Source organism: Triticum dicoccoides, chromosome 1B (assembly GCF_002162155.2).
Source record: "Triticum dicoccoides isolate Atlit2015 ecotype Zavitan chromosome 1B, WEW_v2.0, whole genome shotgun sequence".
Taxonomy (NCBI): Eukaryota; Viridiplantae; Streptophyta; class Magnoliopsida; order Poales; family Poaceae; genus Triticum; species Triticum dicoccoides.
This window is the reverse complement of record NC_041381.1, coordinates 6,359,624-6,370,221: the sequence shown is the minus strand read 5'-3', so window position 1 is coordinate 6,370,221 and position 10,598 is coordinate 6,359,624.

Sequence of the window (10,598 nt, the reverse complement as noted above, 5' to 3'; positions counted from 1 at the left end):
GTATTAAACATGAACGACCACCTCCCGTCGAAATTATCATTGTTCTTTTCCTCTCGCCTTCTAATAATGTTGAAATCACCCCCAACCAGGATTGGGAGCTGCTCAGAGCTACAAATCCGAACAAGATCTGCGAAGAACCCTGGTTTGAGTTCGGGCTGCGCGGCACCCTAAACCGCCACCAGAGCCTAATTAAACCCAGCGGCCTTCGACCACACCCGAAACTTAACTGCAAAATCTCCCATCACCACACTTCGTACTTCGAGCGAATCGCATCTAACTCCGAGTAAGATCCCACCTGATCTTCCTCTCGGAGGCAGACTATGCCAATCAAAATCAATACATCCCGACAAGTACTAAGAAACTGGGGCGAAAAATTATCTTTACCAGTTTCCAGTAATGCAATAAAATCCAACCTATGCTCGATAGACGGATCCGCAAGAAACGTTCTTTTAGCCAAGTCTTTCAGACCTCTGCTATTCCAAAAGATTCCTTTCATATTTCTTCATGAAATTTTTTAGTAGTACGGATCCTAGCACTCCTACGCACCGCCGAAGCCGGGTAAATCTTCCAGTTCCACCTGCGTTTAGGTTTGTTCTGATCCTCCAGCCGATCCTCACAACCAGGCTCTATGGACCTAACTACTGCAGCCTCAAAAGTGTCATCCTCTTCCACAGACTCGGGAAGGGATGGTGCAAGATCCTCACAAAAATTATCGAGCACCCTGACCCCCAATGCATCAATATCGGAATCATTCATGATTTTAACCGCTGCTAAGTTTCGAATCATTTCTAAAGCGCATTCCGCTTCCAAATCCAGGATATCATTAACGGAATTTGAAATTTCACTATCATTGCTACCTAGTGAAACTCTTAATTGGCTTGCATTATTATTAATCTCATTATTAGAAAAATGCATAATGGAATTAGAGGTATTGACCGACATACCAGTAGTGACCTCAATGTCATGAAGCTTGGCCGCCCTCATGGCGCACCACTGCTAAATGTCATCAACCTCCGGATGATCCTGGAGACGGCAGCTCATCTGTCGCCCCGCATACACCGGATCCGGAATCGCTCCAAACGCAATAACCTCCTCCCGAGTGACCCTGCTCGGAGTGGCGCCTCCGGCCTCACCCCCAACACCCAGCAGGGCTGCACTCGTCAAAGAAATAGCAGGAGCAGCCGAAAGCAGCGGTGGGGAACTCCATGGCGCCGCCGACGTCAGCCGTGAACCGCGGCACTAAGGTGCAGGCGTGCCGGGGAAGGGAAGTGCGTGGGCCGCCTGCCCGTACTCCCCACCCACCCCGGCCCTCTAGCTAGAGGGACTCGTCGGCACCACAAGTGGTGCAGCCACCCTAGTCGCCACAAGGGAAGAGGGAGCCGAGGCCACCTGCCCGAGCCCCCTCCTGTAAGTTGAGCTGCCAACTTCGGCTCCATCGTCGCGATAGGATAAGAAGACGCCGAGGCCACCTGCCTCGGACCCCCTCCCCTAGGTACAACCTCCAAACCCAGTACCGTGGCCTAAGGTGAGACAACGGGAGGAGCAGGAGAAAGAGTGGCCACCTGCCTAAGCTCCTACCACCTCCCTTGACCAAGGTCGTCGAGCCCCCGAGAATGGGACTATCAGCATTCTCAAAATCCACGGTAGGTAACGTGCACTCAAACACATCGTCATACTCCATCTGGTCACTCCAGAGTCTGGGAGGCGCCGAAGTAGGCTCAAATGACCCAAATCTCAGAGAACTCATTGGCACCAAAGAGGGTGGTGCCGTCCCATCCCCTGGTGTCTGAGAAATAGACCCTGACCCGTTGGACAACTCTCGTCCAGCATCATCGACTGGTGCCTCCTCAGCACCCGAGCTGTCATCTCCCTCGTGCATGTCTACATCAGTCCCATTCATAGCCTCAGACAACAGATCAACATCCTCAAACTCAATCTCGAGGTTGTAAATCTGGCCCCTATATGTCCACTTGACCACATCAGGCACGAACTCAATATCCAGAACACTCACCAGCAGTCGGGCTACCCCGTGATTCGGGTAAAAGCCATATCCACTCTCTCAGTTTTCCCCACCATAATGCCCAATCTAGCCATGACCCTAGCATCCTGCATCGTCTTCGAGGGAGCCCCAAAAAAACATAACCATACCTGAGTAAGAGGCTTTCCCTGAGGCTCGACCTTCTTCCACTCGTGGAACTCCAGGAAACATTATGTGCCAGGTACTCTGCACAACCCAAAACTCAGAAGTCTCTTCAAATCCTCAACCGAAGGGAAATCAACCTTAAACATGTTGGCCTCGAGACTAACAAGCTCCCACTGGAAGTCAACTGCAGCTAACTCCTTAAGCCTCTACACAATCAGAGTCTTAGAGACATCTCCTTTGGTAACTTTCACCACCCTAGTGGTCATACTCTGGATCTCTTCTGGTATCTCCCACACACTAGGAGACTCAAAGAACGTCAGCTCAGCATAGTACACTCCATACATAGTAAGAGACGACATCTGATCACGCACAATCGGGCATTCCCCCGTATCATGTGCCGGCTTGCAACAAGTATCACAAAGTTCAACCACACATTCAGCAATAAAGTGACCCTTCTCTCCACAACGATAGCACAACATTTTCTCCTTCTTACGCACCCACTTGGATGCTCTATCCGAGTCAGCCCTGTTTGCCGCCTCCACCAAGGCCAACGCCATGGTCTCAGTCCCAGGTATCTCAACATTGGCGAGCGTTGTCACCACATCCATATCCTGACCGGACAGTTCCAGCTTCTCGGCAGCCCCGGCGGCGGCCGTCTGCTGGACGACAATAGGCGGAGGAAGCTGCCGGTGATGGAAACGACCACCTCGACCACCACGATGACCATGTTATTGAAGGAAATATGCCCTAGAGGCAATAATAAAGTTGTTATTTATATTTCCTTATATCATGATAAATGTTTATTATTCATGCCAGAATTGTATTAACCAGAAACTTAGTACATGTGTGAATACATAGACAAACAGAGTGTCACTAGTATGCCTCTACTTGACTAGCTCATTGAATCAAAGATGGTAAAGTTTCCTAGCCATGGACATGAGTTGTTATTTGATTAACGGGATCACATCATTAGGAGAATGATGTGATTGACTTGACCCATTCCGTTAGCTTAACACTTGATCGTTTAGTATGTAGCTATTGCTTTCTTCATGACTTATACATGTTCCTATGACTATGAGATTATGCAACTCCCGTTTACCGGAGGAACACTTTGTGTGCTACCAAACGTCACAACGTAACTAGGTGACTACAAAGGTGCTCTACAGGTGTCTTTGAAGGTACTTTTTGAGTTGGCGTATTTCGACATTAGGATTTCTCACTCCGATTGTCGGAGAGGTATCTCTGGGCCCTCTCGGTAATGCACATCACTATAAGCCTTGCAAGCAATGTGACTAATGAGTTAGTTATGAGATGATGCATTACAGAACGAGTAAAGAGACTTGTCGGTAACGAGATTGAACTAGCTATTGAGATACCCACGATCGAATCTCGGGCAAGTAACATACCAATGACAAAGGGAACAACGTATGTTGTTATGCGGTGTGACCGATAAAGATCTTCGTAGAATATGCGGGAGCCAATATGAGCATCCAGGTTCCGCTATTGGTTCTTGACCGGAGACATGTCTTGGTCATGTCTATATAGTTCTCGAACCCGTAGGGTCCGCACGCTTAAAGTTCGATGACGGTTATATTATGAGTTTATGTGTTTTGCTGTACCGAAGGTAGTTTGGAGTCCTAGATGTGATCACGGACATGACAAGGAGTCTCAAAATGGTCGAGACATAAAGATCGATATATTGGACGACTATATGTGGACACCGGAATGGTTCCGGGTGAGATCGGGATAATACCGGAGCACCGGGAGATTATCGGTACCCCCCGGGAGGTATATGGGCCTTAATGGGCTTTGCTGGAAAGGAGGGGAAAGGAGAAAGGGAGCCCCCCCCCCCAAGCCCAATCCGAATTGGGAGGGGGGGCCTCCTTTCCTTCCTCCCTCCTTCCTCTTCCTTCCCTCCCCCTCTCCAAATATGAAAAGGAGGAGTCCTACTCCCGGTGGGAGTAGGACTCCCCCCCTTGGGCACGCCACCTCCCCTTGGCCGGCCCTCGCCTCCCCTCCTTTATATACAGAGGAGAGCGGCACCCCATAGACACAACAATTGATCTCTTGATCTCTTAGCCATGTGCGGTGCCCCCCTCCACCATATTCCACCATGATCATATCGTAGCAGTGCTTAGGTGAAGCCCTGCGTCGGTAGCAACATCATCACCGTCACCATGCCGGCGTGCTGACGAAACTCTCCCTCAAAGCTCGGCTAGATCGGAGTTTGAGGGACGTCATCGAGCTGAACGTATGCTAAAATCGGAGGTGTCGTACGTTGGGTACTTGGATCGGTCGGATCGTGAAGACGTACGACTACATCAACCACGTTGTGCTAACGCTTCCTCTTTCGGTCTACGAGGGTACATGGACAACACTCTCTCCTCTCGTTTCTATGCATCACCATGATCTTGCGTGTGCGTAGGATTTTTTTTGAAATTACTACGTTCCCCAACAGCGGCATCCGAGCCAGGTTTATGCGTAGATGTTATATGCATGAGTAGAACACAAGTGAGTTTTGGGTGATACAAGTCATACTGCTTACCAGCATGTCATACTTTGGTTCGGCAGTATTGTTGGATGAAGCGGCCCGGACCGACATTACGCGTACGCTTACGCGAGACTGGTTTTACCAACGTGCTTTGCACATAGGTGACTGGCGGGTGTCAGTTTCTCCAAGTTTAGTTGAACCGAGTGTGGCTACGCCCGGTCCTTGAGAAGGTTAAAACAACACTAACTTGACGAAATATCGTTGTGGTTTTGATGCGTAGGTAAGAACAGTTCTTGCTCAGCCCATAGCAGCCACGTAAAACTTGCAACAACAAAGTAGAGGACGTCTAACTTGTTTTTGCAGGGCATGTTGTGATGTGATATGGTCGAGACGTGATGAGATATAAGTTGTTGTATGAGATGGTCATGTTTTGTTCAAGTTATCGGCAACTGGCAGAAGCCTTATGCTTGTCTCTTTATTGCATAAGATGCAAGCGCCAAATAATTGCTTTACTTTATCACTATGTGATAGCAATAGTTGCAAGAGCAATAGTTGGCGAGACAACCATGTGACGACACATTGATATAGATCAAGATGATGGAGATCATGGTGTCATGACGGTGACGATGGTGATCATGACGGTGCTTCAAAGATGGAGATCACAAGCACAAGATGATGATGGTCATATCATATCACTTATATTGATTGCATGTGATGTTTATCCTTTATGCATCTTATTTTGCTTTGATTGATGGTAGCATTATAAGATGATCCCTCACTAAATTTCAAGATAAAAGTGTTCTCCCTAAGTATGCACCGTTGGCAAAGTTCGTCGTGCCGAGACACCACGTGATGATCGGGTGTGATAAGCTCTACGTTCATCTACAACGGGTGCAAGCCAGTTTTGCACACGCAGAATACTCAGGTTAAACTTGACGAGCCTAGCATATGCAGATTTGGCCTCGGAACACTAGAGACCGAAAGGTCGAGCGTGAATCATATAGTAGATATGATCAACATAGTGATGTTCACCATTGAAAACTACTCCATCTCACGTGATGATCGAACATGGTTTAGTTGATTTGGATCACATGATCACTTAGATGATTAGAGGGATGTCTATCTAAGTGGGAGTTCTTAAGTAATATGATTAATTGAACTTTAATTTATCATGAACTTAGTCCTGGTAGTATTTTGCAAATAATGTTGTAGATCAATAGCTCGTGTTGTTGCTTCCCTATATTTTATATGTGTTCATAGAGAAAACTAAGTTGAAAGATGATAGTAACAATGATGCGGACTGGGTCCATGATCTGAGGTTTATCCTCATTGCTGCACAGAAGAATTATGTCCTTGATGCACCGCTAGGTGACAGACCTATTGCAAGAGCAGATGCAGACGTTATGAATGTTTGGCTAGCTCAGTATGATGACTACTTGATAGATTAGTGCAGCATGCTTAACGGCTTAGAATCGGGACTTCAAAACGTTTTAAACTTCATGGACCATATGAGATGTTCCAGGAGTTGAAGTTAATATTTCAAGCAAATACCTGAGTTGAGAGATATGAAGTCTCCAACAAGTTCTATAGCTAAAAGATGGAGGAGAATAGCTCAAACAGTGAGCAGGTGCTCAGATTGTCTGGGTAATACAATCACTTGAATCAAGTGGGAGTTAATCTTCCAGATAAGATAGTGATTGACAGAGTTCTGTAGTCACCATCACCAAGTTAGTAGAACTTCATGATGAACTATAGTATGCAAGGGATGACGAAAATGATTCCCGAGCTCTCCGTGATACTGAAATAAACAAGGTAGAAATAAAAAAAGTATCAAGTGTTGATGATTAAACGAGATCACTAGTTTCAAGAAAAGGGAAAGAAAGGGAACTTCAAGAAGATTGGCAAGCAAGTTGTCACTCCCGTGAAGAAGCCAAAAGCTGGATCAAAGCCTGAAACTTAGTGCTTCTACTGCAAAGGAAATGGTCACTAGAAGCGGAAATACCCTGAATATTTGGTAGATAAGAAGAATGGGAAAGTGAACAAGGGTATATTTGATATACCGGTTATTGATGTGTACCTTACTAGTGTTTATAGTAACCCCTGGGTATTTGATACTTGTTGAGTTGCTAAGATTAGTAACTCGAAACAGGAGTTACAAAATAAACAGAAACTAGGTAAAGGTGAAGTGACGATGTGTGTTGGAAGTGGTTCCAAGATTGATATGATCATCATCGCACACTCCCTATATTTTCAAGATTAGTGTTGAACCTAAATAAATGTTATTTGGTGTCTGCGTTGAGTATAAATATGATTAGATCATGTTTATTGCCATACGATTATTCATCTAAGACAGAGAATAAATTGTTATTCTGTTTACATGAATAAAACCTTTTATGGTCATACAGCCAATGTTGATTGTTTATTGAATCTTGACCATAGTGATACACATATTCATAATATTGATGACAAAAGATGAAAAGTTGATAATGATAGTGCAACATATTTGTGGCACTGCCGTTTGGGTCATATCGGTGTAAAGCGCATGAAGAAACTCCATAAAAGATGGACTTTTGGAATCACTTGATTATGAATCATTTGATGCTTGTGAACCGTGCCTTATGGGCAAGATGACTAAAACTCCGTTCTCCGGAACAATGGAACGAGCTAGTGACTTATTGGAAATATTGCATACTGGTGTATGCGATCCAATGAGTGTTGAAGCTCGTGGCGGGTATCGTTATTTTCTGAACTTCACAGATGATTTGAGCAGATATGAGTATGTCTACTTAATGAAAACACAAGTCTGAAACATTTAAAAAGTTCAAAGAATTTCAGAGTGAAGTGGAGAATCATCGTAATAAGAAAACAAAGTTTCTACGATCTGATCGTGGAGGAGAATATTTGAGTTACGAGTTTGGCCTTCATATAAAACAATGTGGAATAGTTTCACAGCTCACGTCACCTGGAACACCACAGCGTTATGGTGTGTCCGAACGTCATAACCGCACTTTATTGGATATGGTGCGATCTATGATGTCTCTTATTGGTTTACCACTATCATTTTGGGGTTATGCGTTAGAGACAGCTGCATTCACGTTAAATAGGGCACCATCGAAATCCATTGAGACGACGCCTGATGAACTATGGTTTGGTAAGAAACCAAAGTTGTCATTTCTTAATGTTTGGGGCTGCGATGCTTATGTGAAAAAGTTTCAACCTGATAAACCCAGACCCAAATTGGAGAAGTGTGTCTTCATAGAATACCCAAAGGAAACTGTTGGGTACACCTTCTATCACAGATCCGAAGGCAAGATATTCGTTGCTAAGATGGATCCTTTCTAGAGAAGGAGTTTCTCTTGAAAGAAGTGAGTGGGAGGAAAGTAGAACTTGATGACGTAATTGTACCTTCTCCCTTATTGAAAAGTAGTTCATCACATAAATCAGTTCCAGTGATTTCTACACCAATTAGTGAGGAAGTTAATGATGATGATCATGAAACTTCAGATCAAGTTGCTACCGAACCTCGTAGGTCTCCCAGTGTAAGATCCGCACCAGAGTGGTACAGTAATCCTATTCTGGAAGTCATGTTACTAGACCATGATGAACCTACGAACTATGAGAAGGCGATGATGAGCCCAGATTCCGCGAAATGGCTTGAGGCCATAAAATCTGAGATAGGATCCATATATGAGAACAAAGTGTGGACTTTGGTTGACTTGCTCGATGATCAGCAAGCCAAGTTAAATAAATGGATCTTCAAGAGAAAGATGGACACTGATAGTAGTGTTACTATCTACAAAGCTCGACTTGTTGCGAAAGGTTTTCGACAAGTTCAAGGTGTTGAATACGATGATATTTTCTCACTCGTAACGATGCTTAAGTCTATCCGAATCATATTAGCAATTGTCACATTTTATGAAATTTGCCAAATGGATGTCAAAACTGCATTCCTTAAATGGATATTTCTTAAAGAAGTGTTGTATATGATACAACCAGAAGGTTTTGTCAATCCTAAAGGTGCTAACAAAATGTGCAAGCTCCAGCGGTCCATCAACGGACTGGTGCAAGCATCTCAGAGTTGGAATATATGCTTTGATGAGTTGATCAAAGCAGATAGATCAAGACGCTTGATAAGATTTTTCAATAAGTACATACCTTGATAAGATTTTCAAGTAGTTCAAAATGGAACAGTCAAAGAAGGACTTTTTGCCTGTGTTACAAAGATGTGAATTTGAGTAAGACTCAGAACCCGACCATGGAAGAAAACAGAAAGGGAATGAGAAGTCATTCCCTATGTCTTAGTCATAGGTTCTATAAAGTAAGCTATGATATACCAGACCTATTGTATACCTTGCTCTGAGTTTGGCAAGGGAGTACAATTTTGATCTAGTAGTAGATCACTGGACAGCGGTCAAGAATATCCTTAGTAAGGACTAAGGAAATGTTTCTCGATTATGGAGGTGATAAAAGAATCCGTCGTAAAGAGTTACATCGGTGCAAGCTTTTACACTAATCCAGATGACTCTAAGTCTCAATCTGGATGCACATTGAAAGTGGGAGCAATTAGCTAGAGTAGCTCCGTGCAGAGCATTGTAGACATAGAATATTTGCAAAATACATATGGCTCTGTATGTGACCGACCTGTTGACTAAACTTCTCTCATGAGAAAAACATGATCATACCTTAGTACTCTTTGGGTGTTAATCACATAGCGATGTGAACTAGATTATTGACTCTAGTAAACCCTTCGGGTGTTGCTCACATGACGATATGAACTATGGGTGTTAACCACATACAGATGTGGATATTGGTGTTTAATCACATGGTGATGTCAACTACATTATTGACTCTAGTGCAAGTGGGAGACTGAAGGAAATATGCCCTAGAGGCAATAATAAAGTTGTTATTTATATTTCCTTATATCATGATAAATGTTTATTATTCATGCTAGAATTGTATTAACCGGAAACTTAGTACATGTGTGAATACATAGACAAACAAAGTGTCACTAGTATGCCTCTACTTGACTAGCTCGTTGAATCAAAGACGGTTAAGTTTCCTAGACATGGCCATGAATTGTCATTTGATTAATGGGATCACATCATTAGGAGAATGATGTGATTGACTTGACCCATTCCGTTAGCTTATCACTTGATAGTTTAGTATGTTTCTATTGCTTTCTTCATGACTTATACATGTTCCTATGACTATGAGATTATGGAACTCCCGTTTACCGGAGGAACACTTTGTGTGCTACCAAACGTCACAACGTAACTAGGTGATTATAAAGGTGCTCTATAGGTGTCTCCGAAGGTACTTGTTGAGTTGGCGTATTTTGAGATTAGGATTTGTCACTCCGATTGTCGGAGAGGTATCCCTGGGCCCTCTCGGTAATGCACATCACTATAAGCCTCAAAAGCAATGTCACTAATGAGTTAGTTACGATATGATGCATTAAGAAATGGGTAAAGAGACTTGCCGGTAATGAGATTGAACTAGGTATTGACATACCGACGATCGAATCTCGGGCAAGTAACATACCGATGACAAAGGGAACAACGTGTGTTGTTATGCAGTTTCACCGATAAAGATCTTCGTAGAATATGTGGGAGCCAATATGAGCATCCAGGTTCCGCTAGTGGTTATTGACCGAAGACGTGTCTCGGTCATGTCTACATAGTTCTCGAACCCGTAGGGTCCGCACGCTTAAAGTTCGATGACGATTGTATTATGAGTTTATGTGTTTTGATGTACCGAAGGTAGTTCGGAGTCCCGGATGTGATCACGGACATGATGAGGAGTCTCGAAATGGTCGAGAAATAAAGATCGATATATTGGACGACTATATTTGGACACCGGAATGGTTCCGAGTAAGATCGGGATAATACCGGAGCACCGGGAGATTATCGGAACCCCCCGGGAGGTATATGGGCCTTAATGGGCTTTAGTGGAAAGGAGGGGAAA